This window comes from Dromiciops gliroides, chromosome 2, assembly GCF_019393635.1.
Source record: "Dromiciops gliroides isolate mDroGli1 chromosome 2, mDroGli1.pri, whole genome shotgun sequence".
Taxonomy (NCBI): domain Eukaryota; kingdom Metazoa; phylum Chordata; class Mammalia; order Microbiotheria; family Microbiotheriidae; genus Dromiciops; species Dromiciops gliroides.
In genome coordinates, this window is record NC_057862.1 from 353,826,502 (window position 1) to 353,842,474 (window position 15,973).

Sequence of the window (15,973 nt, forward strand, 5' to 3'; positions counted from 1 at the left end):
CAGAGAATGACCTTTCTGGCCAGCATACTGGGGCTACTACTCACACCCAAACCACCCCACGTCAGGGTAGAAATCTGTATAGACTGCAAGATGGATGAGTGACCCGCTGACTCCCTCTCTATCTTGCAGCCACAGCTGCTCGCTAGCTCACTCATTCTCCCTATTCTCCGTCCTCCCTCCTCCACCCCTCCCCCGCCTCCTTTCAGGAAGCCTGGCTCACCCAGGAAGCGGGCCGCCTGAGAGCTGAAAGCCCGAGCCTAGGAGCCCGGCCGAGAGTCGGTTCGGAGCAGAGCCCCTGTTTGGTACTCCCCTAGTGCACATGTACTAGCCCGGCTCCCCTGCAAGAGGGAGCCAGTCTCCACGGAGCAGCGGGAGAACGGAGAAGGAAGGCAGAAGCGCGAGAAAGAAAGCAGTGTTCCAGTCGCCGAGGGTGGAAAGAGCCGCAGCCTGCAGCAGGTTGGTACGGTACGGTCTTTGTTGTGAATCGTCCGCCTCTCCTCAGAGCGAGAGCGCCAGAGAGATTCTAGTCTTAGGCCCTGTTAAGCTGGAGCGCGCTCCAGGCAGCGCCCTTGTTCACTCGTTCCCTTCCCTCCTCCTTTCTGGTTCGCCCTGGGTCAGCACCACTACTGGGGACAGCTCCAAATTCCGGCCTCCTGGGTTCAGTACCACTCTATCGATGGATCTCATCCTGGTCTCCTCAGTTCAACCCTGTGCTGGGAGACAGTTCCGGAAACCCGCCGCGTCTTTCAGCTTCTCGAGGGTGCAGAGCTTTTAAACTAGAGCCTCCATAGTTCAGCACAGTTGTAGGAGACAGTTCCCAAAACCCGGCCTTCTGGGTCAGTCCCATGTGGGCAGACTAGTACCAAACCCGAGGCCGCTTTAGTTGATCACCAAACCTGAGGAACAACTCCGCTGCCCCAGGGCCCCCGAGCCCCAGCAACTGCCTCAGCCCTTAGCCGAGCTGGTCCTATAGCTCAGACAAAGCAAAGCCCCGGGGAGGCTGTGGTCTGCAGCTGGATAATGGGCCCAAGAGCTATGGGCCTTCCTAACCTTCTCGCCCTCCTCCTCCCTCATGAGGCCCCAGAGGGATGCCCCAGTCATCACCTTGTTTAGACACCACCGGGCCTTGGCTCCCCCAAGCTATTAATAACCATGTTTCTACGTCAGAATTTGTTTTGGTTTGGAAGCGTTTGCTGGGGTGAGGAGTAGAGGGGGAGAAGAGGGGAGGGAGTTTTGTAGAGGGGGGAGGGGTAAGAGGGATCAGGCCGGGTTCCATTAGAAGTGGGGGCTAGGCCCGGAAGGAGTAGCCCCCAAGTCTTTCAGTTGCTCTCCCGGTGTACCAGAAGCGTGGTTTCCCAGAGGATAAGGCCTGGAGCCTCAGCTTATGGGAGGAAACTGTGGGAGAAGAGCTTGAGAGAGATCCCTAGCAACAGACCTTCTCGGGGCCTCCAGCTTTGAGACTTCACCCGCGGATGGGAACGGCCATCACCCTGTACTAGCCCCTCCTAGAACATCCCTCGAAAGTGTGAGGCCGAGAGTTTGCTAAGGGGTTAGGGAAATCACTGGGAAGCCGCCTCTCGGGTAGCGGACTGCCTCCTGCTGCTCCCACGCACCCACCGTGCCTGCCCCGCCCCCTGAACAAAAAGGAAGCCCTTTACCACCTAGGTCTGGGACTGAAGCACAGTTTGGGTTTGTCCCAGATCTTTTGTAGAAAGCTAAGCTATTTGTTATAAGAGGTTTATTTTCCTTTTCCTTTTTTTCTTTTTTCTTTCTTTCATTTTTGTTGCAAAAGGAGTAGATGGGAAGGAGAGAATACAGATTTTTGTTCATTGAAAAAAAAAATTAAAGAAGCTAAACTGAGGATGGATGTGAAGCCAGGAAACTGAAAGCAGTCAGGAAGTGAGCCCAACATTAGCAAAGAAAGGGCTGGCTGATTTTCCACATAGGATTTTCCTTGTTTGAATCATAGAATGTGAGGGCTGAAAAGGACCTTAGAAAAATAGAATATAAAATGTCAGCATCAGAAAAGACTTTAGAAAATAGAATGTTGGACCTCAAAGGGGTCTTGAAAGATAGAATTAAAGGCAAGAAGTCACCTTAGGATAAAGAAAGATAAGGCAGAGATGTCACATTGGGGTAAACCATTTAACCTTCCTGAGCTTCAGTTTCTTCATCTATAAAGTGAGGCTAATAATACCTGCCCTACTACCTGGTAGTGATATGAAAACAAAAGAGGGGAAAGGAGTTTAAGCATTTTGTAAACTAAGTTCTATTCACAAAGAAGAGTTTATTATTATTTTATTATAGGGAAGAGAAATCACCTTAAGTTTCCTTATCTGTAAAATGGGGTAGTTGGATTCAACTTCTAAAGACCCTTCCAGTTCTAAATCTATGATCTCTCACAAATTATAGTAACAGTTAATAGATTTGGGGGAACTCAAATGAAGAATCCGGAAACACTGGGGCTAGAAAGAACCTTAAGAATCATTTAGCCCAACCCCTTCACTTTACAATGGAGGGAAATGGAGCCTATATGGAGGCTATGACTTGTTCAAGGTCATGCACAGAATTCATTGTATAACTAGGACTAGAACCTGGGAATCTCAGTTGCTAGACAAAGGTTATTTCTATGCCAAGAGATCTCAGATCTAAGGTTCTATTGATTGAGTGTTATTTTCAAAGGGAGGAAACCTGTTTAGAGGAGCCTCTTTGGAAGAATCAGTTTATCTGGGGGGGAAAAAAGGAACTAGGGGTTTTGGTGAACTGCAAGCTCTATATGAGTCAACAATGTAATATGGCAGTAGGGGGAGGAAGTTCATGAAATTTTAGACTGCATTAAGAGAAGCATGATAAACAGAACTAAGAAGGTCATAGTCCCACTGTACACTGACTTAGTAAGATCACATCTGATAAATAGTGTTCAGCTCTGGATCCCACATTTTAGGGAAGATATTGATAAAATGCAGGGTCTATAGAAGGATGGTCAGGATAGAGAAGGAGCTCTAGATTGTTATAAAGGAAGATTGGTTGATATTAGACGTTAAGCCTAGAGAAGACTTGGAAGAAACGTGTATTTGAAGGGCTGATCAAGGAACTATAAGTGGAAGTTTCAGAGAGGCAGATTAAGGCTCAGTATAAGGAAAAACCTATGAGAACTTTCAAAGGTAAGAATAGATCATCTTGGGAGGCAAAGATCTTCAAGGGAATACTGATAACTGTTCTTGGAGGATGTTGCAGAGGTGTGAAATGTGTAGCTTCCAAGTGCAAAACTCCTAAATGTGGCTGTAATCTGATTAATGTGCAATTTAGAATTGTTTAACAAAATAAATTAAAAACACAATACAATAATGTCAATTTTTGGTTTTCTGAGTCAATTTGAGGCAGTAAAGATCTCTTTCTATTTGAGTTTGGTACCACAGTTGTAGAGGGTTCATGGTCAGTTCTAGTCTGGACTAGAGACTTCTAAGAGCTTTTCAAACTGAGATTCAGTGATTCTGAAGAATAGAATAGGTTGCCTCTGGAGAATAGGTTCCTACTCACTAAAGTTGGAGGATGCTTGCTTTGGTATGTTACAAAGAAGGCTTCTTTTCAAAAGCAGGTTGAACAAGACGACCTTTGAGGTCTCCTCCAACCCTAAGATTCGATGATTATTTGTAGTATGTTTAGAGAGATGTCTTCTTGAAGACTCTTATTTTTAATATATCTTTTTGGAGGAGACAGGACATGTCTGCTGATAGGACCATATTCTGTGTGGATACCAAATCGAGGGCTGAGAATGAAGCACACATTAAATTAACAGATGATCTAGGGCTTTGGGAGACTATCTATCTTCCATTAATTTTCTGACTTCCAAATAAATCTAATACATCCCTCCCCTTACTAGCAGAAGAATTTAGGGATAAGACCTACCCACAAATGCACATACACACACAGTAGGTGTACATTCCCAATGAGTTAAAAGAATTGTACCCAGAGGGCATTTACCTGACAAGCAATATGCAAAGGCATTCCTATCCCCATCAGTGGATTAGTGCCTTTTTTGCAAGACTCATTTGAAATCTAAAGTACAGGAGGTGGGCAATCAACCAGATCCTGAAGTAATGAGGAAAAAAATACCAAATTCTAATATAAACCTTCCTACCCTCCCTCATCTACATCTGAATTATTCAGGCATAACTTTGAAAAAGGAAGTCTGAGTTGTATATTACCAAAAAAATCCTGGACTGAGAGTCAGAAGACCTTGGTTTGGGTCCTGGTTCTGCCATTTACTTGTTATATGACCATATGCAAGTCACTTCCCATTTTCTGAGCTTCAGTTGCCTTTTCTATAAAAATGGGGATAACACTTGTACTGGTCTACCTCATATGTATATTATGGAAAGAGGCTTTGTAAACCACAAAGTGCAACAGAAAAGGAGCTATAGATTCATGGCCTGTAAGAATCAAAAGAGACCATAGAAAATATCTAATCTAACCCTCTTCATTTTAGAAATAGGGAAACTGAGGCTCTGAGAAAGAGGAGGGAGTTTCTCAACTCCACACAATGAGTCAGTGACAGAGTCAGGAGTAGAATACAGGCCTACCATATTCAACTGTGGGAGCTCTTCCCTTCCCACCACACTGCCTCTCATCTAATCGAACTCCCTCAGTGTACAGATAAGTAAAGAGTCCCCCACTACTATTCTGTTTTCCTGTGATTCTCAGACCTCAGAAATATCATCCCTGCTCAACTCTAGCCCCACCCCCAGCCCTATGCCTTGTACAGAAATTGCAGGTTGTTCCTCTTTGGTCACAGACAGCAGCTCTCTCAGGGCCAAGGTGTTTAATGAAATGCATTCAGTCTAGGCCCCAGAGGGACAGTTGAATTCTCAGCTCTGTCCCGTTGGAGGGAAGCCTCTTTTTTTTAGTGAGAAAATTTGGTACCTATGGTGAGTATGGGGAACCCAGAAATTGCTAAGCTTTGGGGCCCTCCCACATCTAAAGTGACCCTTCTTCAGTCATTTGGCTAGGGTACCCTCAAAATACTCCACAATATAATGGATTTAGTTGAATTCTTTGCTTGGGAAATCTGCCATATAGCTGGTGAACAGTCCTGGTTCTTATTATATTACTAGCACCTCTAAGTTATTCATTTCTTATTTCATATACTCACAGAACTTTTCATATCTACTAGCTCTTTCCTTGCTGCCTATAAATATGCCCAGCTCCCTCCATTCTTTAAAAAAAAAAACCAATCTCTATGTGACTCCATATCCCCTCAAACTGTTGTCCTATATCTGTCTTCCCTTTTACTTCAAAACTCCTAGAAAAACCTTTCTACATTCAGTGCCTCCTCTCACTAACTTCTTAGTTACTAATAATCTGGCTTCTGACCCTGTCACTCAACTGAAGCTACTCCTTCCAGAGTTACCAATGGCCGCTTAACTGCTAAATCCAATTTCTTTTTCTCAGTCTTCAACTTTTATGATCTCTCAGTAGTACTGGACACTGTTGGCCACTCACTCCTTCTCAATAGACTTTCCTCACTCACTGGGTTTTCATGGCCCTGTTGTCTCACCTGTCTTCTGGAAGGAATATGTAGGTATACATCAAGATTCTTCCAGGGCCCTTTTCTCTCTCTCTCTCTCTCTCTCTCTCTCTCTCTCTCTCTCTGTATATATATATATATATATACCCTCTCTCTCACTGAGGTTCTCTCACTGAGCCTATTAGATCCCTTGAATTCAACTATTATCTCTGCAGATAATAGCTAGACTATACCCCCTGATCTAGTCTCACTCCTGAGCTCCAAATCCATTTCACCAACTACCTATTGAATTGAATGTTCTATAGACAGTTCAAACTCAGCATATACAAAATAGAATTCACTTTCCACCCCCCAAAGATACCCTTCCTCCCAACTTTCTTATTTCTACTGAAGAAACCACTACCATTCCAGTCACTCAGATGTACAACCTCAGCATCAATTCCAACTCTTCCTTCTCACTTACTTACCATATTCAGTCAAGTTTCCAAGTCTCATCAATTTTCCCTCTACAATATCTCTTATGTGCATCCTCTTCTCTCTATTGACAAGAAGACTACCCTTTCAGTTCTTAAATCTTGTGTTCTAAGGCTCCTTCTAGCTTTGAAATTCTATGTTCTAAGGTAGTTCCAGCCCTCATCCTCTCTTATCTGGACCATTTCAGTAGATCTCCCTACTTCAAATTTCTCTCCTCCCCAATCTAGCCTCTATACATCTGCCCATGTACTATCTCTAAAGCAAAAGTCTGACCATAGCACTTCCCTGATCAAAAAATCTCCTGTTGCTCCCTATTGCCACTAAGATAAAATAAAATTTTTTCTGTTTGGCATTTAAAGTTCTTTAAAATCTGGCTCTGGCTTGATTTTCTAGTATTGTTGAATATTTCTCCCTTGCAAACACTCTACCATCCAGTCCAACTTGCTGTTCCAGCTTCCATGCCCATGACTTTACAAAGGCTATCTCCAAAACCTGGGATATGCCTCCTTACTTATGTCTATCTCCTGGAATCCCTATCTATCTTCAAAGTTCAACTCAAGTGCTGCTTCCTCTATGAGGCTTTTCCTGATCCCTCATCTACTGGTGCTTCCTGCAGATCACTAGTTGATTGTATGCTTGTCAAATAATTGATTAATCAATTCATTGATGCAGAGGAAATTTTGTAATATATAAGGGACTAATATATTTTATGATATGGAAGGAACTTTAGAATATAAAATGTAGGAGTAAGAAGAGACCTTAGTGATTATTTAACTCACACCCCCCCCCATTTTACACATAAAAAAAGACTCACAAAGAGAAAGTTGCTTTCTCATGGTCACATGGTGAATTAGTGATAAAGAGAAGAATGCAGCTAGGTCTTCTGTCTACCAGATCAGTGATCATTCCATTATACCACACTACCTTCCTAAAATGATCCAAGTAAATTTCCCCTTTTTAACCCAAGGTGGGACCACTACAGCATCACCCAGAGGAAAGTGATGGCTGGAGACAGCACCTGACTCCACTAGGCAAAAAACTAGTGACTGTTAATGTTCTGATTGAGTTTGTCTAGTAGAACATTTCTAGAAGTATAGCAGCCTCGTACCACCTTCAATTATAGCTTGATACAAAGTAAAACTAAGTAGGCAGTGCCAAGATTGCCAAAACAAGGGTTGTAATGTTGCTAGGACACAGTTTCGGAGTAGTCAGAGGGTTCGGATCTGCTCTCCTGAGCTTCTCCTTAGAGTTGCAATTGTCCCACAGGACTGTATCACATGATAACTATCAAGAGAGGTGAGGTCATGATAGTCATTGAGTCCTCTGAGAACTCACAGACTCAACCTGCCAGAGTTCAAAGGGAGCTTAGAACAGAGAATGTTAATTTCTACAATGTTAGGATTGAGAGGGACCTTAAAACATAGAACACAGAATTTCAGACCTTAGAGGAGCCTTAGAATGAACTTTATGGAATATCATAACTGGAAAACACCTTTTTAATATAGAATGTCAATGCAGGAAGGTTCCTTAGGATGAAATCTGTCTTAGAACAAAAAACATAGAAATTCGAAATGATAAGGACCCTATGAACACAAAATATTATATCTGGAGAGAACTTTTTACATATAATTGAATCCAGTTCTTTCATATTCTAGAAGAAAAAACTGAAGCTCAGAGAGAAGAAATGACCCAAGCCATTAGATCCAACGTCTTTGACTTTATTCCTTACAACTGATATTCAGGTCTTACCAAGGCCCTACACCTTAGTTTCCTCATCTGTAAAATTGAGATTTCACACTAGATGACATCTATGGTTCTTTCCACCTGTAGATACATGACCTGAGATCTGAGATTGGAGATTTGAAACTAATTTGCATGGAAGCACTCTTTACCCTCTCTCCTTTCTTTCCTCCTCTAGGGGTTTATACCATCTCTGACATGTATACACTGAATCAGAAACTTCTGTGCTAGTCAACTTAAGGCAAAACCAGACCCAACTGAAGCCAAGAGCACAGGTAAGGTTGTTTCCCTCACTTGATGTTCTAAATTTTCTAGAAGTATTCCTCCTCACTAGACCAGTTACTAAAAACAAAGTAACTAGCTAGTGAGGGAAGAATGATGTTTTTCTACTGTGGTATTAAGAAACTAAAGCTGGGGCAGCTGGGTGGCGTAGTGGATAGAGCACTGGCCCTGGAGTCAGGAGGACCTGAGTTCAAATACGGCCTTAACACTAGCTGTGTGACCCTGGGCAAGTCACTTAACCCCAATTGCCTCACAAAAATAAAATAAAATAAAATAAAGAAACTAAAGCTACCTCCTTCCAAGACTAAGATGCAGATGGATCAATTGACTCCTTAGATCTAGGATGGAGTAGCCAGCAATGCATATGAAGGGTTATCTAGATAAGAGTGGACAATAGTCCATGTGGAAATGAGCTAGATGCTTTAATGGCCTACAAGCTCAATGAGAGTCATTAGTATGACATTTTTTACCAGAAAAGCTAATACAATCACAGATTTCACCAACAGAAATATAGTGTCTGGATCAAGGAAGATGATAACCTTGGTGTCCTTTGACCTGTTCAGTTACGCCTGAAGAAGTGTATCTAGTTCTAAGGACCATATTTTAGGAGGAGTTGTTTTCTTCAGTGGATTTTTGTGCTTCCTTTTCCATTTGGCCAATTCTACTTTTTAAGAAGTTGTTTTCTTTTTCCATTTTTTTTGTGCTTCCTTTATGAATATGTTGATTCTTTTTTCCTGATTCTCTTGCATAACTCTCATTTCTTTTCCCAATTTTTCTTCTACCTCTCTTATTTGATTTTTAAATCCTTTTTTAACTCTTCCAGTAGGACTTTTTGAGCCTGAGACCAATTTATATTTCTTTTTTGAGGCTTCACATGTAGGTATTTCAACATCATTATCCTCTTCTGAATTTGTTTTGATCTTTCCTGTGGCTACAGTAGTTTTCTTTGGTCAGGACTTTTTTGTCTGTTTATTTCTTGCTCATTTTCCAGCCTATTTTGTGACTTTTAAAGTTGAGTGGCTGGGGACCTCACAACTGGTCCACTGTGTCACTGGCTTCCTGAGCAGGGCTGAGGGGACTTGGCTGCTGCTCTGTGTTGGGGCTAGAGACCTCCCACTGGACACTGCCTATTCTGGGCTGCTCTCCTCTTTTACCCAAGTGGGACAGACCTTTCCTGTAGTCTTTCTAAGTTATCTTGGGCTGGAAATTGTTTCATCCCATCCTTTTGTGGATTCTATTGCTCCAGGATTTGTTTTGAGGCATATTTTAAAGTTGTTTCTAGGGAATCTGAGGAGAGCACAGGCAATTTCCTGCCTTTTCTCTGCCATCTTGGCTCCGCCTCCCGTATTTTAAGAGGGACACTTACAATCTGGAGTACATACAAAAGAAGGCAACTAGGATGATGAGGGGGCTGGAAACTATGTCATATGAGGATCAGTTTAAAGAACTGGGGATGTTTAGCCTGAAGCAGAAAAGTCTTAGGGAGGACATGATCACTGTCTTCAAATATATGCAGGGTTGTCATGGGGAGATGAATTAAGCTTGCTCAATGTGACTAACAGAGGAGAACTAGGACTAACTTTGGAAAACTAGAGGAAGGCTCATATGTCTCATTGAATATATAATTTAATTCTTTACTGGAGATGCCCCACCATACTGGGGAAGCCCCTTTTTTCTGGAGAAGTGAACACAGGATATTGGCAATGAATCCAGAGGGTGTCTTTATGAACAATCCTCATCTGCTCAAGCTTGAGACCCATTAAGGAGTCATTAACCTAGAACCAATTGGTAGAAGGGAGAATTTTTTAACTATTAGAGTTCTCCAAAAATGGAAGGAACTGCTGTCAGAGGTATCAAGATCCCTATCACTGGAGCTGTTTAAACAGACACTGGATGATCTATCTCTTGTGAATATTCAAGGGGGGTTCCTCCACTGGATAGCAAGTTGGTCTACAGTACTTCTAAGGTCCCTTCTAACTCTAAGATCCTATGATTCTGCCTCCTGCCTCTCAGCACATAAGTGATGGGTAATATGTACAGAATAAGGTGTGCATATATATACATATGCATATACATATATACACACACATGTATATGTATATATATGTACACATATATTCAGACATAGTCTACATGTTGATTTGTTGTGTCTGGCTGAACTTAATTATTACAAGGATAAATACTATTTCTAGAGAAGGGGAAATTTTGGGGAAGTGATAATGATATAAAAAGAAAATATCAATAAAGCATTTTTAAAAGGAAAGAAAAATTTTAAATGAGCATTCTTTAATATGCAGAAAAAATATTGTGAAAGTGACATGCTCACTAGTAGCATGCATTAAACACCTGGGAAATATACTACAATTCTCTGACTTCCAGTGATAGGCAGTTCGTGGCTTCTCATAGTCCATTTTATTATTAATAGAAAACAATTATTGTTGGGAAGTTCTTCCTTGTACATAGCAAGTGCTATATAAGTGTTCATGATTGTTGTTGTTATTTCATTAAGGCAAAATCTGATTTCCTATCATTTCTGACCATTGGTCCTAGGACAATGACTCCTCACATAACGGGTTCTTAACATTTTTTGTGTCATAGACCCTTTCTCAGAATAATATTTAAAATGCACAAAATTAAAAACATAGAATTACTTTTTTTTTTTTTAGTGAGGCAATTGGGGTTAAGTGACTTGCCCAGGGTCACACAGCTAGTAAGTATTAAGTGTCTGAGGCCGGATTTGAACTCAGGTACTCCTGACTCCAGGGCCAGTGCTCTATCCACTGTGCCACCTAGCTGCCCCAAAACATAGAATTACAAAGGAAACTAGTTATATTGAAGTAAAAATGTAATTTTCTTATCCAAGGTCACAGACCCCCTGAAATCTATCCACAGACTCCTTAAGGGTTCATGGACTCCATGTTAAGACCTCTATTAATAGCTCCAAAGCTTGAGTATTTTGGAGATTGGTCATAATCAGTCAATAACTTGTGCTTACTTGTCTAATCTCCAGAAAGAAGATGCTTTTTCCCCTAAAGTGGCACATTCCCAGGAAAGAACTAGTGAAACAAAAACAAAAATAAAAACCTCAATCATACTTAGTGAGAAGAAAATGACCCCTGCTCAATAATTCTCTGGAACTCGTCAGAGGTGTGTCAAAGCCTACTTTATTTTCATTCTCCTGAGAATAGACACTTGCAAATAAGTGTCACAGCCCGCAAGTGTAAAGCATAGGGCTGCAGGCCCCGTTTTAATCCCTAATCCCTCACTCAAAATGGACCCTCCCCTTGTTCATCATTATCCATTTACTTAAGGGTTACAATCCAAGCGGGAAAGCTAGCTAATGGAAACAGAGTATTCTTAACCCTAATTTCCATAATTATTCTTCGAGTTCTTACATAATGGGCTGGGGACACAGGGACATTCCTTAAATCCTCCCAGGAGAAGACCTAGTTGAGACCATCTTAGGACCACGTGACCTGTCTGCTGGAGGGAAGGGGAACTGAGTGAGACCTTTGTCCTCAAACAGGTCCAGAGGACTGTAATTTGAGTTGTGGTGGTTATATTCTGCTCATTTCCTCATACTCAGTATAAACATTGTTTAAGTAATCATGATGTGCAAGGGATTATGGGTTGGGAATATCAAGACAGATATGACAAAGACTCTTCTCTGTAGGATCTTGCAATGTTATGAGGGAAAAGACAAGTGCACAAATAACTATGATAGAAGAAACTAAGATAAATGCAGGTGAAAAGTCCAAGCAACATGCTAAAGGTGTTTTAAGGTGGGAGATACCACTTTCAAAAAGGGAGGAGTGCAGAAGCAGTCAGAGAAAGCTTCATGGAGTTGGTGGCATCCTTCCTGAAAGAAGGATGACAGTTCAACAGATGGAGACAGGAGATAGAGAAGAATCCAATCCAGGCATAGGGATGGTGTAGGCAAAGAGACAGAAATGATAAAAGACAGGGCAAGAAAGAAGAGTCTACTAGGGCTGCAATACAGAGCGCATGAATGGGAGCTGTGGGTGATAATGTTTCAAAAGTATGTTGAAGCCATATGGCAGAGGACCTTGAATGTCATCATGAAGCATTTAGCTTTTATTCAGAAGGCAGTGGAGAGCTACTAAAGGTTTTTGAGTGTAGGAGTAAGATAATCAAGGTATTGTATTAGGATACCTGAGGCAGAGGATAGAATAAACTGGAAAGAATAGGGACTGGAATTAGGGGACTTGTTAAAAGGCTATTCAGATAGCTCAGGTAGGAGAAAAGAGATCAGGACCTAAATATGGTTGTAATGAAAGGATTTTATTTCATCTTCAACTATTTTAGACCTTCCCTCCTAGATGGGAGGAGAAGGAAGGAGAAAGGAAGGAAAGTATGAAACAGAGATTCTGAATGGGTAGGGATGAAAAGAGGGTTAAATAGTTGTTTAGACCAGGAGTTGTTGCTTAATGATTTTTGAAGCTGCTAAGTATTGTTTGTTTTCTGGTACTTCTCTCCTTGGCCACCCACAAAACCCAACGTTTACCATGTATTGTTCTCTAGTACACTTATGTGAATAAGACTTTGGGGATATTTCAATACTAGCCATTTCCACTCTAAAGTATTAATGGAACCACCACAGAATGTCAAAGCTGGAAGGACCCTTAGGACATGGAATGTCAGAGCTACAAGAGATCTTGGAGATCAGCCAGTGAAACCCATTCATTTTACAGTGGAAAAAACCAGAGATTTGCCCAAGGTCACATAGCAAGTAAGGTCAGAGAGCTAAGATCTTATGATTTCAATTCACCAAGCATTTATTTCATTTCTTTATTTAAGCTATTCATTTAAGTGCCTGGTATGCACCAGGTATTGTTCTAGGCACTGGGAATACAAAGATGAAATGAAACAGTTCCTGTCCTAAGCAGTTTACACTCTATTGAGGGAACAGCATTACGCATGTAATCACAAAATATATAAAGGTAATTTCCTAGAAGAGGGCACAGGTCTAACATGAAGGTCAATTTGTTATCAATAGAACAGGGATTCCAGAGTACACATTGGAAGGATAGGGAAGAATAAGTTGGGAACACTGAAGGAATAGATATGAAGAAACAAGGAATGGTGATCAGGGAACAAAATCCTTAGCCTGGGCAACCTGGAAATTCTGAGTGAATTCATAAGGTACACATCCTTCACGGTAACAAAAATAATGTTTATTTGATTATCAATCCTTGAGAAACAAGTAGAAGGTGGAAGGGGTGATACACAGTGACAGCAGGGTGGATTTCAAGTCTACAAGTCTTCCCAATGGACCACACCACCTTAGTATATACAATGGTTTTATTACTGATATACATCACAAATTTGTGAGGCTCTAAGTTCAAATATGAAAGCAAGCTTTGTTTTGTGTTCTGTTTCCAAAATTCTCTGACCCTCTCCTTCTCCTAGAAGAGTCCCATCTCTTCAGATCCCCTAGATTACCATTGATGGCTTTTGCTGATGTATGTCTATCCTAGAGTTTTCAATTGCCAAGTTAGTTTTAATGAAACCAGGGTTACCTGGAGAATGGAATTAACTCTTTTCAAGACAATAGAACTGGGGTGAGGAGGATTTAAAAAATCAGAAATATCAGGAAAGAGCTAGTGGCTACTAGTAAAAGGTTTCCCCAGCCCCAAGACTGTAGGGTACAGCTCCCAGAAACATAAAGCTAGAAGGGATAGTTATTACATTGGTCAACAGAATAATGATCCAAAAAGATGTTTATGGGCTGGGACCCCAGGGCCAAAATTTAATAAAATGAAGCATTTTTAGGATAAATACAAGGTCCTATATTTGTTTTTTTTTTATTTTTAGTGAGGCAATTGGGGTTAAGTGACTTGCCCAGGGTCACACAGCTAGTAAGTGTTAAGTGTCTGAGGCCAGCTTTGAACTCAGGTACTCCTGACTCCAGGGCCGGTGCTCTATCCACTGTGCCACCTAGCTGCCCCTATATTTGGTTTTAAAAGATCTGTTTCACAAGTATATGAGGGGAAGCATGAATAGATAACAATTCATATGAAAATGACCTCAGATTTTAAGTGAACCTAAGTTGACAATATGACATGGCAGTCACAAGTGCTAACTTGATCTTAGAGGAAGAGAGTTCATAAGGAAGGAGGTAGTAGTTCTATTGTCCTCTGCCTTGGTCAGATCTTATATAGAAAATTGTGTCTAGTTTGGGACACCACATTTTAAATATGGCCTTAGGGAGCTGAAGCATGTCCAGAGGAAAATGATAAATATGGCACAGGTACTAGAAAATAGGCAATATCTGAAAGACTAGCCTGTGGAAGAAGTAGTAGACTTATTCTGTTTTGCCCCAGAGCTTAGAACTCTGAACAGAGAGACACAAATTGAATCTATATAAATGAGAAGTTCCTAATGGAGCTGTGCAAAATTAGAATGGGCTACCTTGAGAAGTAGCAGGTTCCTCATCACTAGAGATATTGAAGCAGAGACAAAATTTTTTTAAAAATTTACTATGTTCTATGCTACCTGTGGCCCAGCACCCCAAAATCCAAACTTACACTGGCTGAGTTAAGTCTTGAGAGAAGAAAAATAAGTCACATTTTCTTTGGTTCATTTTGCCCCCATACAAGAATCTGTCTGGGAAATGTCCAAAAATAATTTATGCATAGGGCTTTACAGGTATGGGTAAAAGGGTTCCCAATTTCCATGCAAGCACTAAAAGTAATAAGGCATATTAAATAAATGACTGCCTTTATTTCACCCAGCAAGAAATAACAAAAATACATAAAGGATCCGTATCAGCCCATAATCAATATAATTCTTCCTCTCCAGTAAGCCTCATCTTCCCAACCCACAAAAGACCTGTCTAGTCTCATCATATCACACTTTGGTTTGCAGTCTCACTGAAAGGTAAACAAACTTGGAGACAACAAAGACATTCTTGACCCCCAACCATCTATTAAATCCTACTTTCACCCCAAGTACATATAAAGACTTCTGGTTTTATGATACTACCCTAGAGGTTTAGCACTTGACCTAGAAAGAGAGGAACTCAAAATCACTAGAAAGACCCCCTTTACACTGAACTTTCATTGTCCAAATATTTCGTTTTATAAGTGGAGGGAAAGGTCCATATTCTTTATTCTCCCATTTCATAACTTAATCCTTTGCTGCTTTTCCAACTTCAAAGCCAAGGGGCAGCTAGGTGGCACAGTGGATAAAGCACCAGCCCTGAATTCAGGAGGACCTGAGTTCAAGTCTGGCCTCAGACACTTGACACTTACTAGCTGTGTGACCTTGAGCAAGTCACTTAACCCTCATTGCCCAACCAAAAAAAAAAACCCAACTTCAAAGCCAGAGGCTCAATCCTCTTCTTCCCTAAGAGGCTGGCACTGCCCAGGAACTCCCCCTGCTCTCTCTGACTGTATAGTCCCCAAACTCTCAAATTTGGGGCTGCTAGAGAGGCAGCCCTAAAGCTGGCACCACCCAAGAGCTCTCCCCATCTCTATCTATGAGATTTGATTCCAGAACTTGGGATCAAGGAACTCTCCTCTCAGGTCACATCTGTAAGAACATGTGCACCTCCTATGCATTTCTGCCCCAACACAGGAGATGGGGGCATGCACAGGCTTCCCTTAGCTCTGCTGCTCTCTGGTCTGCCTTTAAAAAAAATACCCAAGAAAAAGTCTATTGTGTGACTTTTCTTCTTTCTCATAGATCCAGCAGAAAAGAAGGGTATCAACCTTTAAAAAAAGAAGTTCAAGCCAACCAATTCACCCATCAATAGATGAGATATAATCACAGTCACAAAGGCTCACAACCCTGAACTCTCCTGAAAAACCTCTTAAAAGAGGAGGGACCTGGGGGCAGCTAGGTGGTGCAGTGGATAAAGCACCAGCCTTGGATTCAGGAATACCTGAGTTCAAATCCGGCCTCAGACACTTGACACTTACTAGCTGT

General features: G+C 41.4%; 1 protein-coding gene across 1 annotated transcript in view; it reads left to right on the forward strand.

The window, feature by feature from the left end:
• Positions 1 to 210: 210 nt before the first annotated feature.
• CPLX2 (complexin 2) overlaps positions 211 to 15,973 on the forward strand; it is an 85,851-nt gene continuing 70,088 nt past the window's right edge. Inside the window, exons 1-2 of the mRNA XM_043982122.1 lie at positions 211 to 456; positions 7,920 to 8,016. The gene's annotated coding sequence lies outside the window, so the exon portion shown is untranslated. The remainder of the gene's footprint in view (positions 457 to 7,919; positions 8,017 to 15,973) is intronic.